General features: G+C 42.5%; 1 long non-coding RNA gene across 1 annotated transcript in view; it reads right to left on the bottom strand.

The window, feature by feature from the left end:
• Positions 1 to 11,338: 11,338 nt before the first annotated feature.
• The window catches only part of LOC141371810 (uncharacterized), a 38,388-nt gene continuing 33,057 nt past the window's right edge, over positions 11,339 to 16,669 (bottom strand). Inside the window, exons 3-4 of the long non-coding RNA XR_012377046.1 lie at positions 15,911 to 16,027; positions 11,339 to 14,793 (exon numbers count right to left, since the gene is read on the bottom strand). This is a non-coding gene — a long non-coding RNA (uncharacterized lncRNA). The remainder of the gene's footprint in view (positions 14,794 to 15,910; positions 16,028 to 16,669) is intronic.

Raw genomic sequence — 16,669 nt, 5'->3', positions numbered from 1 at the left:
TGCTAGGGCGGTCTCACTGCAGAGGGGGCAGGTCTGATCTAGATAGTCATGGGAACATGGGAGTGCAAATGGACTAATATTTATGTAGGGAGTTGTGTCAAATTGGGTATGTACAGCTATAATTGGAGAGAGGTCACAACAAGGCACTGGATGTTCTGGCCGTAAGAGTTGAACTCAGTAAAAGAGACTTCTAAGGGTGGGGAGTGGTCAATTGTAGTTGAAGGGACATTAAGAAGAGAAATTGGTCACAGGGAGGACGAGGGGGTCTCTAGGATCATGGGTAGATTGCTATGTTGGATAACAAATCCAGCAATCTGAAAGGTTACCCCCCTCTTAGCAATGACCTAGGAGATGCAGGGGAGGGCATTATGTTTCCAGGCCAATTCCAGTAAAGGAAAGGGAATAAAGGAGAAAGGGCTTCATGGCTAAAGTATGAAGTCTTGATCTAATGTCTTTTTTTGCTTGTTTGTTTGCTTGTTTTTCCTTTTTTTTTTGTTTTGTTTTATTTGTTTTTCCTTATTTTTCATCTGATGTCTTGAGCAGGAGCGGTCTACCCCAATGTCAGCTACTTCTCTTCCTTGTCAGTTTGATTTGGAGGCCTCCAGTGGCTGCCCAGGATCAGCTATCAGGTGGAGCCTTCTTTAGCTGTGAGATGCATAACCAAGGCTCAATGCCTTCTAGTTCTGCAGCACTGTCAGTGGTCAGGAGCACTTAGGAAGATCCCTTCCAGTGGGGCAGGATGGCTGTCTTACTCTGGTAGTATTTCCAGATTACCCAGTCATCAGGCTCTAGACTGTGACCAATAGGATCCTTTGAACTGGAATATGGGAAAGCTTCTTGAACCTGTTGATAGGCTTGAGCATAAGACATTAAGGACTTACAGTAGCTTACTCATTTGAGGTAAGGGATCAGCAGAAGGTTTGTGCCAATAGACATTGATCTACTGGTGCCTATCTCATATGGAGTGAGTTGATGATTTCCAAAGGCGGTGCTACGAAGAGTCAGCAAGACCAAAGATGGTACCTAACCCAAGGGAGTCTGTTAGTTTCAGCAAGTTTAGAGATTTTAAGTTGAGGATCTTGTTAGTTCTCCCAACCTTGCCTGATGATTGAGGGTGATAGGACAATGGTAATTCCAAGAAGTTTGCAAGGTTCTGTGTTAAAGCTTGTATGGTTGACCCAACAAAGTGGGTGCCTCCATCACTGGAGATCATGGAAGGTACAACCCAAGTGGAAAACGCATTAAACGGTTTCTTTGCCACTGTGAGGGCATCAGCCCTGTGGCAGGGGAACACTTCAGGCTCTCTGGAAAACATACATACAGTAACAAGAACATATTGATACTTCATACTAAGTGGCTGTTGAATGACTTCCAGCTGCAGGTGTTCAAAGGGTCCAGAGGAAGGGAACAAAAACACTCATTCCAAGATTGAGGACCTGACAAATCAGACACTGGTGGTAAACTGTTTTTGCAATTTTACAGAAGTCTCTCCGCTGATGTCTATTTATAATTTGAGTCATCTCAAATGCACCACAGTAGGTGAAGGAATGTAAAAGCTGAAAAATGGGGTTTGCCAGGGAGCCGGGAAGAACCAAGTAGCCATCTGGGCTTTCCCATAGCTCTGACTGTTCATTTAATTTACAAGCATTGTTTGCCCATCTTAATGTCTCTGCTTCTGACTGCTGCCATGTTGTAAGGACATCAGGATGGCAAAAGTCTGGCATGGAGAGCAGCCTGATCAGAGTCTGGCAGAAGCAGAATGGGCTGAAATTGCCTTTGCATGGGAGTCAGCCAGGGCATTCCCCTGATACTCAGGTTCAGTCCTTTTAGTGTGAGCCTCCATTTTATTTATTTATTTGAGAGAGAGAATGAGAGAGAGAGAGCATGAGAGGGGGTTTCGTCAGAGGGAGAAACAGACTCCCTGCTGAGCAGGGAGCCCGATGTGGGACTCGATCCCAGGATTCCAGGATCATGACCTGAGCTGAAGGCAGTCGCTTAACCAGCTGAGCCACCCAGGTGCCCTGAGCCTCCATTTTAAGGACAGCAATTTCAGAAGGTAGCGAATAGCAGTAAGAAGGTCATTTACTTGCTGCCCTTTTTTTTCCCTGCCCATTTTTGATTGGGGTCCCAGAGGATGTAAGAGAACTCCTTTGTTTCCATAACATGCCCAAATCATGGACAAACCCAAAGACCTTGCAGGTCGTCAGTACAATACTAACAGTATTTAATACAGAGCTCTGCTCATTGGGCTGATTTCGCTTGTGGGAGGTTCCCCTTTTGAGTAGTTAATATTGGATAGGAAGAGTATAACCAGCTTGGAGATTCCCTTGTTCGTGTCTATAGTATGACCTGTCAACAAACAAGATTAAATCAGGGTGAATTAAAGGAGTGTCTCATAAATCAGGCTGCAGTGTCATGAAATGGGATGTTACTTCCTCGCCATCATGGGGCTCGCCTTCATTGCGCAGGCGTGGTAACGTTGCAGGATGAAGAACGTTGCAGTGTTTTAAGATGTAGATGAGGTAGTGAAAGCAGAAGGTAGGAGGTTCATCCGCTTGCGGAGAAGATGGTTTAGTCAATTCAGAGTTAAGAAAACTCTGGACACAATGAGGAGTTCGTAAATAGACACTATTTTCTAGAGTTAGATCTGCCGAGGCTTCTGTTAACTTTGCATCTGCGGCTATAGCCTCAAAACTGCTGGGATAGTTAACTAATTAGAATTTAAATAAAAATCCTGAAAGAAAAAAAAGAGACTGCTGCGATAGGCACAAGCGAGCGAACCAAGTTATGTGCTATAATAAGCAATAGGCATATGTTCATTACCACGTTCTTGCGTGAGCATTCCCAGGGCTTGATTATCCGTCCCTTTCTTGTACAAATAAGGAGAAAATTTTTGAGTAGTCAAGTAGCCCTAAGGCAGGCAGTTCTTGTAGTACTTATTTTAGGCTTTTGAAGGCCTGCTCACGTTTATCTTCCCAAGGAAGGGGCTCGGGGACTGAAGTGTTCGTAAGTTCCCACAGTGGAGAAGTTAACAGAAAAATTAGGAGCCCACGATCTGCAATTGCCAGTCAAGCCCAGAAACCTGTGAAGCTGTTGCTTGTGGGCCTAGGAAATCCCCGGGTTAGTTTATTTTTTTTATTTTTATTTTTAAAGATTTTATTTATTTGACAGAGAGAGACACAGCGAGAGAGGGAACACAAGCAGGGGGAGTGGGAGAGGGAGAAGCAGGCTCCCCTCAGAGCAGGGAGCCCGATGTGGGGCTCGAACCCAGGACCCTGGGATCATGACCTGAGCCGAAGGCAGACGCTTAACGACTGAGCCACCCAGGCGCCCCTCCCCGGGTTAGTTTAATTCTTTTTGGAAATAGTTGGATTCCCCCAGCGCTTAGATTATGACCTAGGTAATGAACAGAATTTAAAGACAATTGCCATTTTTCCGTAAAGACTTTATATCCCTTTGCAGCTAACTGTTGCAGCAAATAAGTGGAATCTTTTATGGACGCCTCTTTGGTAATTGAGCACAGCAAGAAATCATCTACATATCGTAAAAGCTCGATTTCCTGGGGAATTGGTAGGTACTTAAATCCTGGTGGAGCACCTGGGGAGAAATAAGAAGGGACCTCAGTGAGCCCTTGAGGCATAACTGTCCAGGTGTATTGTTGATTGTTCCAAGTAAAGGCAAATAGATATTGGCTGTTGGGGTCTACAGGGTTGCTAAAAGATGCTGAACAAAGGTCTACAGCAGTGAGCCATTTGAGTCTGGTGGGACTTATGACAGAAAGGTATTCAGGTTGGGACAACGGGGAAATGGGGAATAACAATCTTATTAATAGCTCTCAAATCCTGGACAAATCACCATCCCCACCCATTAGGTTTAGGGCCCCATGGGCGTGTCACAGGGGCTGGTACAGGGAATGATTAGCCTCTGGGTGAGAAGGTCTTACGCTATGGGTGTGAGGCCTTGTTTGGCCTCAGACTTTAATGGATATTGAGGCAATTTAGGAAGAGGCTTAGTTTTATCTATTTGAGTTTTTTTAAGATTTTATTTTATTTGAGAGAGAGCGAGAGAGCGAGCACAAGCAGAGGGAGTAGCAGAGGGAGAGGGAGAAGCAGACCCCCCTGAGCAGAGAGCCTGACATGGGGCTCAATCCCAGGACCCTAGGATCATGACCTGATCCAAAGGCAGATGCTTAACTAACTGAGCCACCCAGGCGCCCCTCTATTTGAGTTTTTATAGGCTCTGCACTTTCTATTCTCCCAGTGTCAGTATTAGAAGTAGCCCACAGATTTTGGGGTACCTCAATTAAAGTAGGGGACTTTTGTTGGACTTCTTCCTCTTCTACATCAAAGACAGATTGTAAGGAATATAAAAGATCAGGTTTGAGTTGGTCAGGAAATTCCAAGGTGAGGGTCTCCATTGGAGGCAAAATATTATTAGCCCTTTTAACTTAGGAGATCTCTACCTAATAGGTTGACTAAGGCTGTATCTCATATCAAAAAGGAATCTTTTTCATTGACAGGTCCCAGAGTCATTTGTACTGGTTGAGATAGAAACTCTCTCTGAATTTTATTAGATACCCTCACTCTGGAAACTTCATTACTTCAAGGGATTTGTCCTGTGATGGTGGGGTTTAAGGTAGAAAGCGTAGCTCTGGGGAAAAAAAGAAAGAAAGAAAGCGTAGCTCTGGTATCAACTAGAATTTGGCAAGATTTCCCATTAATTTTAATTTTAGTTCCCCCTTGGCTGTTTAAGGGGATTAATGGTAATAGTTTACCAGAGAACCTTTCAATGTCCCATCAACTGTGGGAGGGGCACATATGGGGACCCTCCTCTGGAGGTACATATAAGGGCATTTCAAGAAAAATTTGCATAGGACCTTTGAGGACAATCTCTTTTCCAGTGTCCCAGGTGATTACAGCTGAGACATCTATCCTTGAGCCAGTGTCTTCATGCTGAACCCCTAGGAGGGTGCAATTTGAGAGGCCCAGGTGCTATTTTAGGTCTCTGACCTTGGAGCTGTTGTAACTGTAAGGCTAACTGCTTGGCAGCTTATTGTTTGTGGTCTAGCTCCAGGGTTCTTCCAGAATGGTCATGAGTTCAGTTGGTCCAGTGGCCTCCCATCCTGTTTTCTGTCTTTTTATCAGTCCACTAATTTCAGGAGATAATCCATTTACAAATAAAGCAGCTAGAGCAGTTTGGGTGATCTTATCTATTGTACGAAACCCCAAATGCTGTAGAAGGAGGGCTTCTAAACAGGATTTAAAATCTTCCACAGAGTCACCTGGTTTTTGTTTGCAAGTTTGTATAGTAGACCAATCAGTGTGAGCTAGGAAGACCCTACGAATGGCTTGTAAGGGTTCGGGTGCTATTTTGTGAACTTCTGGTCCTGAGACATTGAAGACTGAGGATCTTGAGTATCATCCTCAGGATTTTGCCATCTTGCTTCCTGAGTCCATTTTGGGGCTTTACCAGGTCCTACCAACCTGTGTCCAACCTGATGAGGATCTGGCAGCCTGGAGTCATAAGCCCCAATAATGACTAAAAATTCTTCAAAAAACTTTGGGGGTCCCTCCCTAGGTTTAGGAAATTCTTTAACTATGGTCCTTAGGTCAGTCTTTGACCAAGGGTAAAAGATAGCTGAGGATGTCCGTCTACCACCTCAGGTAATTTTATTTTAAAGGATAACTGTTAGTCTCTTCAGAGTGGACAGGCAGTTCAGACAGTGAATTAGTAAAAACGTGAGTGCTCAAGGAAAGGAAGACAGAGGGGAGCAGAAGGGGTCACATCAGCCTTACTGTGCTTTGTTTTATGTAATCTCTTGTGCTTTTAATTTTTCATTAGCCTTCTGTGATGAATCTCTTTTTTAAAATTTTTTATTGTTATGTTAATCACCATATATTACATCATTTGTTTTTGATGTAGTGTTCCATGATTCATTGTTTGTGCATAACACCCAGTGCTCCATGCAGAACGTGCCCTCTTTAATACCCATCACCAGGCTAACCCATCCCCCCACCCCCCTCCCCTCTAGAACCCTCAGTTTGTTTTTCAGAGTCCATTGTCTCTCATGGTTCGTCTCCCCCTCCGACTTACTCCCCTTCATTCTTCCTCTCCTGCTATCTTCTTCTTTTTCTTTTTTCTTAAAATATGTTGCATTATTTGCTTTCAGAAGTACAGATCTGTGATTCAACAGTCTTGCACAATTCACAGCGCTCACCGTAGCACATACCCTCCCCAATGTCTATCACCCAGCCACCCCATCCCTCCCAGAATCTCTTTTTTTTAAAAGATTTTATTTATTTATTTGAGAGAGAGAATGAGAGCGAGAGAGCACATGAGAGGGGGGAGGGTCAGAGGGAGAAGCAGACTCCCCGCCGAGCAGGGAGCCTAATGCGGGACTCGATCCCGGGACTCCAGGATCATGACCTGAGCCGAAGGCAGTCGCTTAACCAACTAAGCCACCCACGCACCCTGTGATGAATCTCTTAATGAAGCTCTTTTGGAATCTTGAAGTCTTTTGGAGCCTTCTGCCTACCAATTAAAATAGGTATCTCATTCTGTTTGTTTAATTTGGGATCCCTTGCCCTCAAGTACACATCATAAATGAACAATCTTGTCTAATTGGAACATTCCCCATTCCCCGTAATGGCTGTTGTAATTCTAGGGTGCTTTTAGGAAGATTTTGCCCTTTTACTAGGTATCTATAGGCAACCTCAGGAACTATAGGTTCTAGACATAAGCAGGTTTTCTGAAGATGGCGCACTCAACTCTTTTAATTTAAAGGATCGTATTTCTTTTAGCTAGACCTTTGGGCTTCTCAGAGCCAAACCAATACCTAAGAGGGACATGCCATGGGATTGGGGATTGTGGGGTGTTTTACAGCGTACCTTGTTGCACAGAAATTTTCTTAAGGTTGGCAAATGTCACTCTATCCTGTTCTGTGACCAATGTATGCTACACGGCAGTTTTCTTGAGGTGGCAAGTGCTCTAACAGTCTAAATGCATGACGCATGCCCATCAACATTTGTGGCTTTTTTTAAAAAAGATTTTATTTGGGCCCCTGGGTGGCTCAGTCATTGGGTGTCTGCCTTCGGCTCGGGTCATGATCCCAGGGTCCTGGGATCGAGCCCAGCTTTGGGCTCCCTGCTCGGCGGGAAGCCTGCTTCTCCCTCTCCCCCTTCCCCAGCTTGTGTTCCCTCTCTCGCTGTGTCTCTCTCTGTCAAATAAGTAAATAAAATCTAATAAAATCTTTTAGGGTGCCTGGGTGGCTCAGTCGTTAAGCGTCTGCCTTCAGCTCAGGTCAGCTCAGGTCATGATCCCAGAGTCCTGGGATCGAGTCCCGCATCGAGTCCCGCATCGGGCTCCCTGCTCAGCGGGGAGTCTGCTTCTCCCTCTCCCTCCCCCCCACCGACTTGTTCTTTCTCTCTCTCAAATGAATAAATAAAATCTTAAAAAAAAATAAAAATCTTTTTAAAAATTTATTTATTTATTTATTAGAAAGAGAAAATGAGCAGGGGGAGGGGCAGAGGGAGAGGGAGAAGCAGACTCCCCACTGAGTGCAGAGCCTGATGTGGGGCTCCATCCCAGGACTCTGGGATCATGACCTCGACCAAGGTCAGATGCTTAACTGACAGAGCCACCCAGGCGCCCCTAGGCTTTATTTAAAATAAAATTTTACTGACCTGAGGCCTCGTACTGGACCCTCCAATTTAAATCGGACCCAGTCCGATCCTGGACACAGTCTAGTTTTTAAGCCAGACCCAGTCCAACTCAGCCCAGTAACCAACAACAGTCCCAAATGTGGAATCTGAGGATTAGGGAAAGGATTAAGGTTTTTCAATCAAAATAGGGAACTGTGGAAAGCCAATTAATATTGGGAGCTCAACACTAAGAAAGGAGGGCACAGAACTAAAAGAAACTTACCAACGGCCCTTGGAAATAGGGAGAAACACAGAGAACTCAAGAGTTCACAGGCACCACACCTGTGTTTCTCATTGTCCCGGAATGCTGTCAGAAGTTCCCTTTGGATCCTGATGCTGCCACCAAATCTGTTGAATGAAAGTTCAACCAAGTACATTTTAAAGATGTAATTGGCCTAGGCGCCTGGGTGGCTCAGTTGGTTAAGCGACTGCCTTCGGCTCAGGTCATGATCCTGGAGTCCCGGGATCAAGTCCCGCATCGGGCTCCCTGCTCGGTGGGGAGTCTGCTTCTCCTTCTGACCCTCCCCCCTCTCATGTTCTCTCTCTCTCTATCTCATTCTCTCTCTCAAATAAATAAATAAATCTTTTAAAAAAGATGTAATTGGCCTTATTAATCCATTCATGAATTGGGCAGCATCCCATCTAGCAAGTAGAGGGTGCTCCAAAGGGCTACAGAAAGGGGAAAGTTTTTTTAAAGGTAGGACAAGGAGGTCATAAACAGAAAAAGGGATTATTTGAGGTGAGGTGACAACCTTTGTGGGAAAAGGGGTCTTATTAAGTGGATTACCTCGTTTTCCTTTTGGGGTTAGAGAGGGCCCATGTGACAGAGTATCTTATTGGTGCTGACCAAAATATTCCTGACCGGCTGGTTAAGACTACATGTCTGGGGGAGGTTGAAACTACAATTAGGTTAGGTATTAAGCGCCAGCTTGTTGACTTGGCCTAGCATAAGTGACTCCATTTTGGGCCTGTGGTTTCCTTTTTAAGTGAATGTCCATATTTGACATAGAAGAGGGGCCATCGGTGAGTGTGTCTGTGTTTCTGGGAGTGTGTGTGTGGGGTGGGGGGAGAGAGAGAGAGAGAAACTATGTAAGCACATGTCTGTATGGGATTGCCTCTGAGTTTGGAACTAGCTTTCTTATGGCCAAAAATTGTCTCTGTGTATCCCTGGGCCTCTCTGGGCTTATGTGTGACTCTTGCATAGTAGTCAGGCCTGTAGGTTCTGGAATTAGACAAACTGGCCTGGGTACAAATCCTGGCCCTTACTGGCTAGGTAACCTTGACCAAACTACTGAACCTCCCTCTTCCTCAGTTTCCTCATCTGAAAAACAAATCCTAATCATTTCTATTTGGTGGAGCATAAAATGAAGCAATACTTATCTGGGGCTCGGCACAGCACCTGGCCCATAGGAAGCACTGGCTAAACATCAGCTCATATTAACATGCGGCTGTATGTGCAGGGGTGCACAGTTGTGATTCTGCCAGCATTTCATTTTTTTTTTTTTAAAGATTTTATTTATTTATTTGACAGAGAGAGACAGCAAGAGCAGGAACACAAGCAGGGGGAGTGGGAGAGGGAGAAGCAGGCTTCCCGCGGAGCAGGGAGCCCGATGTGGGACTCGATCCCAGGACCCTGGGATCATGACCTGAGCCGAAGGCAGACGCTTAACGACTGAGCCACCCAGGCGCCCTCTGCCAGCATTTCAGAGATCATGCATCTAGGCATGACTCTCATGGGTTTCATCAGTTTATGGAATATTAGTTTGGCACCTCCTAGATGCCAGGCACTGCACTAGACCCTGCATATGCAGTTATGAAAAAAAAAACCAACAACAAAGCGGCCATAAGCCCCTGCCTTCAATCAACTTCCACCTTCAGGATCTGACCACACTGACCACTTTTAACACTACAGACATATTTGCCGATGTACAGAATTGCATGGGCACAAAAGTATTGCAAGAAAGGGACAAAGACGATTTAAATCAGTGGGTGACTAGTTACACATGTAATCCATCCTCATTATGCCCTTCAGGCTTCTTCTATTCCTCGACTCTCTAGTCTGTTCCAAGGATCTATCTGTCTATCTTAATTCCAATACCATGCTGTTTTGATTACTGTAACTTTATAATAAGCCTTGAAATCAGGTAGTGTTAGGCCCTCCAACTTTGTTCTTTTCTTATAACATTGTTTTGACTATTTCAAATACTTTGCATTCCATATGAATTTTATAAGCTTGTCAATTTCTGCCCTCCCCCCCCCCCGAAAAACCCTCCTGGTATTTTGATTAGGATTTCATTGCATCTATAGATTAATTTGATGAGAACTGACATCACAGCAATATTGAGTATTTCAATCCATGAACATGTTATATCTCTCCATTTATGTTGGTCTTCTTTAATTTCTCTCAGTGATATTTAGTGCTTTTCAGTGTAAAGCACTTGCAAGTCTTTTGCTAAATTCCTTCCCCCCACCCCAGTAGTTCACCTTTTAATGGTATTATGTTTTTTACTTCAATTTGTGACCATTCATTGATAGTATATAGAAATACAATTGATTTTTTTCTATTAAACATGTGTCCTACAATCTAGCTAACTCACTTATTAGTTCTAGTAGGGTTTTGTTTTGTTTTGTTTTTGTAGATTCCACAGAATTTTCTACATAGGTAATCATGTTGTGTGCAAGTAAAAACAGTTTTTTTAAAAGATTTATTTATTTATTTGAGACAGAAGGGAGCAGGGAGGGGCAGAGAGAATCTCAAGCAGACTCCCTGCTGAGTGTGGAACCCAACTCAGGGCTCAATCCCACGATCCCGAGATCATGACCTGAGCCGAAATCAAGAGTTGGACGCCCAACTGACCCACCCAGGGGCCCCCATAAAACCAGTTTTACTTATTCTTTTCCAGTCAGTCTGACTTTTATTTCTTTCTCTTGCCTTATTGCCCTGGCTGTCTAGTACAATGTGAAACAGAAATGGTGGGAGTAAAGCATCCTTGCCTTTTTCCTGATCTTGGGGTGAAAACACTCTTTTTCTTTTTCTTTCTTTTAGAGGCAGAAAGGGTGGGGGAGGGGCCTAGGGAGAAGGAGAGAGAGAACCTTAAGCAAGGTCCATGCCCAGCTCAGAGCCCTAATCTCACAACCCTGAGATCATGACTAGAGCCAAAATCAAGAGTTGGACGCTTAACCAACTGAGCCACCCAGGCACCTCTATCTTTTACCTTTAAGAATGAAATTAGATGGAAAAAAAAGAATGAAATTAGATGTAGTTTTTATGTAGGTGCTCTTTATCAGGTTGAAGAAGCCCCCAAATTCTAATTTTGTAAGGGATTGTTTTTTGTTTCTTCTTTTTTTTAATCACAAATGTATGTTGGGTCTTATCAAATGTTTTACTAGTGTCAATTGAGATGATCATATGGTTTTTCTATATTAGTCCATTAATATGAGGAATTACATTGATTGGTTTTCAAGTGTTAAACCAACACTTGTATTCTTAGGATTAAACCCTACTTGGTCATGCGGTATAATCCTTTTTATGTATTGTGTTGGATTTGATTTGCTCAGATTTTGTTTAAAACTTGTGTATCTATGTTTATGAGGGATATCTGATCTGTAGTTTTCTTTTCTCATATCATTGTGTTTTTACAAAGACTTTATTTTTACAGCAGTTTTAGATTCATAACAAAATTGAGCAGAAGGTACAGTTATTTCCCATATACCCCCTGCCCCTGCACATACATAGACTCCCCCATTATCAAAACCTTACATCAGAGTGGTACATTTGTTACAACTGATGAACCTACATTAACATATTATAATCACCCAAAGTCCACAGTTTACGTTAGAGTTTATTTGTGGTCTTGTACATTCTATAGGTTTGAACAAATGTGTAAGGACATATATCCATTACATAAATCATAAAAAGCAGTTTTGCTACCCTAAAAATCCTCTGTGCTCTATCTCGTCATCCCTCCCTCCCTCCCCCTAACCCCTGGCAACCACTGATCTTTTTACTGTCTCCATAGTTTTGCCTTTTCCAGAATGTCATATGGTTGGAACCATATAATATATGGCCTTTTCAAATCAGCTTCATTTATGGTTCTTCCATGTCTTTTCATGACTTGATAGCTCCTTTCTACTTAGCACTGAATTATATTCCATTGTCTGGATATACCATGGTTTATTTATCCATTCACCTACTGAAGGACATTTTGGTTGCTTTCAAGTTTGGGGAAATATAAATAAAGCTGCTACAAATATCCATGTGCAGATTTTTGTGTGGACATAGTTTTCAAATTCTTTTGGTTAAACACCAAGGAGCATGATTGCTGGATGGTATGGTAAGAGTGTGTTTAAGTTTTTTGTGTTTTTTTTAAGATTTTATTTATTTATTTATTTGACAGAGAGGGACACAGCGAGAGAGGGAACACAAGCAGGGGGAGTGGGAGAGGGAGAAGCAGGCTTCCTGTCGATCAGGGAGCCCGATGTGGGGCTCAATCCCAGGACCCTGGGGTCATGACCTGAGCCAAAGGCAGACACCCAACGACTGAGCCACCCAGGTGCCCCAAGAGTGTGTTTAGTTTTGTAAGAAACTGCTAAACTGTCTTCCAAAGTGGCTGTGCCACTTTGCATTCCCACCAGCAATGCATGAGAGTTCCTTTTGCTCCAGATCCTAACCAGCATTTAGTGGTGTCAGCATTCTGAATTTTGGCTATTCTGATAGGTATGTAGTAGCATCTCCCTGTTGTTTACATTTGCATTTCTCTAATGACATAGGATGTGGAGCATCTTTTCATATGCTTATTTTCCACCTGTATACCTTCTTTGGTGAGGTGCCTATTGAGATTTTTGGCCCATTTTTATATTAAGCTGTTAATTTTCTTACTATTGAGGTTTAAGAATTCTTTATATATTTTGGATAACAGTCCCCTATCAGATATGTCATTTTCAGATATTTTCTCTCAGTTTGTGGCTGGTCTTTTCATTCTCCTGACAGTGTCTTACACAGAGCAGAATTTTTTTAATTTTAACAAAGTCTAGCTTATCAATTCTTTCTTTCACAGATCATGCCTTTGGTGTTGTATCTAAAAAGTCATTGCCAATCCCAAGATCATCTTGATTTTCTCCTGTGGTATCTTCTATGTGTTTTATAGTTTTGCATTTTACTTTTTGGGACTGTGATCCATTCTGAATTAATTTTTGTGAAGGGTGTTAAGGTTGGTGTCTAGATTCATTTTTTGGCATGTGGGTGTCCAGTTGTTCCAGCACCATTTTTGTGCGTGTGTGTGTCTGTGCGATAAGAACACTTAACATGAGATCTACTCTGTTAAAAATTTTTTAAACGTACAATGCATTATTGCTGACTGTATAGGCACAGCTCTCTAGAGTTTATTCATCTTATTTGACTGAAACTTTATGCCCATTGATTAGTAACTCCCCATTTCCCCCTTACTCCAGCCCTGACAACCACCATTCCATTCTTTGAGTCTATGAATTTGACTATTTTGGATACCTCATATGAGTGGAATCATGCAGTATTTGTCTTTCTGTGACTGGATCATTTCACTTAGCGTATGGTCATCAAGTTTTATCCATGTTGTCGCATACTGCAGAATTTCCTTCTTTTTAAAGGTTGAATAGTAGTCCATTGTATGTGTATACCACATTTTCTTTATTCATTAATTAATGGATGCTTAGGTCATTTCCATATCCTGCCTATTGTGAATACTGCTGCAATGAACATAGGAGTGCTTATATCTCTTTGAGATCCTGATTTCAATTTTTTTGGTATATAATCAGAGGTGGAATTGCTGGATCATATGATAATTCTATTTTTAGAATTTTTGAGGAACCCCAATACTGTTTTCCATAGTGGCTGCACCATTTTGCATTCCTACCATCAGTGTGCAAGTGTTCTACTATTTCCTCCATATCCTCACCAACACTTTTCTTTTGTTTGTTTGTTTTTTAAGTTATCTCTACACCCAATGTGGGGCTTGAACTCATGACCCTGAGACCAAGAGTTACATGCTCCACAAACTGAGCCAGCCAGGTATTACCCCCCTCCTTTTTTTTGATAATAGCTATCCTGACAAGTGTCAGCACCTGTTGAAAAGATTATCTTTGCCCCATTGTATTACATTTGCTCCTTTGTCAAAGATCAGTTGACTTGAGGCGCCTGGGTGGCTCAGTCAGTTAAGTGTCCAACTCTTGACTTTAGCTCAGGTCATGCTGTCAAGGTTGTGGGATCGAGCCTTGAGCCTCGAGCCACACTGGGCATTGAGCCTATTTATGATTCTCTCTCTCTCCCTCTCCTTCTGCCCCTCCCCCCTCTAAAAAAAATCAGTTGTCTATATTTATGTGGGTATATTTCTGAGCTCTCTCTTCTGTGCTGTTGATCTCTGTCTATTCTTTTGGCAATACCACACTGTCTTAAATACTGTAGTTTTACAGTAAGTTTTGAAGTTGGGTTGTATCAGTCCTCCTACTCTGTTCTCCTTCAATAGTGTGTTGGCTACTGTGGGTCTTTTGCCTCTCCATTATACATTTTACAATCAGTTTGTTGATATCCATGAAATAACTTGCTGGGATTTCTTTGTTTGGTTTAGATATCAGGATCAGAGTAATGCTGAACTCATAGAATATGTTGGGAAGTGTTCCTTCCTTGTGGTAGGTGGAATTCTAAGATGACCCCCAAGATTCTCAGTCCCTGGTATACACATACTTTCTCCTACTTACTTAATTAAACATGAATCCAGTTAATGTTGTGAAGGGATTTCGAAGATGTAACTGTCCAAAATCCAAAGCACTAGAAGCATTTGACACAGTTGCTGGCTCGAAGACCTGGAGGGTCACATGGCAAAGGATAGGGTGGCCTCTAGGAGATAAGAGCAGCCTCAGTTGATTGCCCACAAGAAAGTGGGATCCTCGGTCTCACAACTGCAAGGAACTCAATTTTGCCAACAAGAATGAGCTTGGAAACATTTTTCTCCAGAGCCTCCAGACAAGAATTTAGCATGGCCAGCATCTTGATTGCAGCCTTGTTACACCCTGAGCAGAGAGCCCAGTCACATCATGCTGGACTTCTGACCTACAGAAACTGAAATAATAAATAAATATTGATTGAAGCCATTAAGTTTATAGTAGTTTGTTATGCAGCAATAGAAAATTAATACATTCCTCTTCTATCTCCTGGAAAGTTTGTGTACAATTGCTATTATTTCTTCCCTGTTTGGTCAAATGGAATGGCCAGTGAAGCCATCTGGGCACGGAATTTTCTTTATGGAAACGAATGTTTTTAACTATGAAATAAATCTCTTTAAAAACATATGGTTATTCAGGTTGTATTTTTTCTGGAGTGAGTTTGATAGCTTGTATCTTTTAAGGAATGTGTAGATTTTATCTAAATTCCCAAATTTGTGAGCATAAAACTCTTTATAACGTCCTTTTCTTATTATCTCAATTTCTGTAGGATTTATAGTGTTGTCCCATATCTTATTCCTGATATTAGTCATTTGGGTCTTCTCTCTCTTTTCCCTCCTCGTTCTGGCTAGAGGTTTATCAATTTTATTGATCTTCTCAAAGAGCCAGCTTTTGGTTTCTTTGATTTTCTCTACTGTTTTTCTGTTTTCTACTTCAGTGATTCCTGCTCTTACCTTGTTATTTCCTTTCTTCTACTTATTTTGGGTTTAATTTCCTCATTTTATCATAATTTCTTAAACCGAGGTCATTGGTTTGAGACCATTCTTTTTTAATACATGCATTTAATGCTATATATTTCTTCCTAAGCATTGATTTTGCTGCATTCCATAAATTTTGATAAATTATAGTTTCATTTTAATTCCATTCAAAATACTTTCTAATTTTCATTATGATTTCTTCTTTGATTCCTGGTGTGCTGGTTGTCAATTTATTGCCTCTCAACTTCAAATTCACCCTTTCTGCCTGCTCTTTGACAATGGAGCATATTTTAACTATTTTTCCTTTGCCAGCTGACACTGAAGCTTTCTCAGTAGAGGGTGCTGGAGAGATATTGCAAGAGGAAAAGAGGCTTCCTTCCTGATTCCTGTGTGCTTGCTTGGCAGGCCCTTTCTGCATGGCTTTTTCTACATCAGACTCCTGCAGTGCTCACAATTTTTCCAGGGCCTGCTTCTTGCAGGGCATGGCGGCCAGTAGCACCCAGTGATCAGTAGCTTTTCCCTCCCCCTAGCACTTACCCTCAGGCACTTTGGTAGCAAGCTGAGTGCTTCTGGATCCTGCAGCTTCCCCAGGGCCTGGCTCCTTCCGTGCACAGAGGCCAGCAGCACTCAGTGAATCCCACGGCAGGCAGATTTCTGGCAAGTTCCAGAGAAAAGATTTCCAGCAAGTTCTACCAGTGTGGCACCACAATGAGTTCTCTGCCATTCAATGAGCTACAGTCATGCCTCTCCAACAAAATCTGGATCTCAGCCCCAGAGCATTGTATCTCAGCCTAGAGATAGCAACTACTTCTTATATCTGCTATTCCTATGTTCTTTGGAGTTGTCTTTACATCTTCCTAGCCAACCTTTCATTATTCCAATCCCCTCTTACAGGTAATACCTTATATTAACTTTCCCTGTTACTGTGTATTACTGTGTCATTCCTCTGTCCAGATAGGACTCAGGCTGATGTAGAATTGCCACCAAGAGTGGTCCCAGGAAATAGACCTGCAGAGATGAGACTTTGGGTTTGGTTTGTTCACACCTCTGGGCTTGAGCACAGTCCTTGCCAGTGAGAAATGGATGCTTGTAATCCATGGCATACGGTGGCATCACAATTAATCAAACTATGGTCGATTGTGTTGAAATGCCAACTGAAGCACATCCTTGGAAGCCTAAACGGCTGCTGCATTTGACCATTATGGCAGTAATCATAGCTATAAAGACTGTGATGTGGGATGGATTATTTTGAGTGCACTGAACACTTACAAAGAGAAAATGACAAGCTTAGGTCCA

The sequence above is a fragment of the Callorhinus ursinus genome, unplaced genomic scaffold (genome assembly GCF_003265705.2).
Source record: "Callorhinus ursinus isolate GAN/ISIS: 27379988/994484 unplaced genomic scaffold, GSC_fseal_2.0 scaffold103, whole genome shotgun sequence".
Taxonomy (NCBI): Eukaryota; Metazoa; Chordata; class Mammalia; order Carnivora; family Otariidae; genus Callorhinus; species Callorhinus ursinus.
The sequence above is the reverse complement of the archived record's forward strand: the minus strand, read 5'-3'. Positions and strand labels throughout refer to the sequence as shown.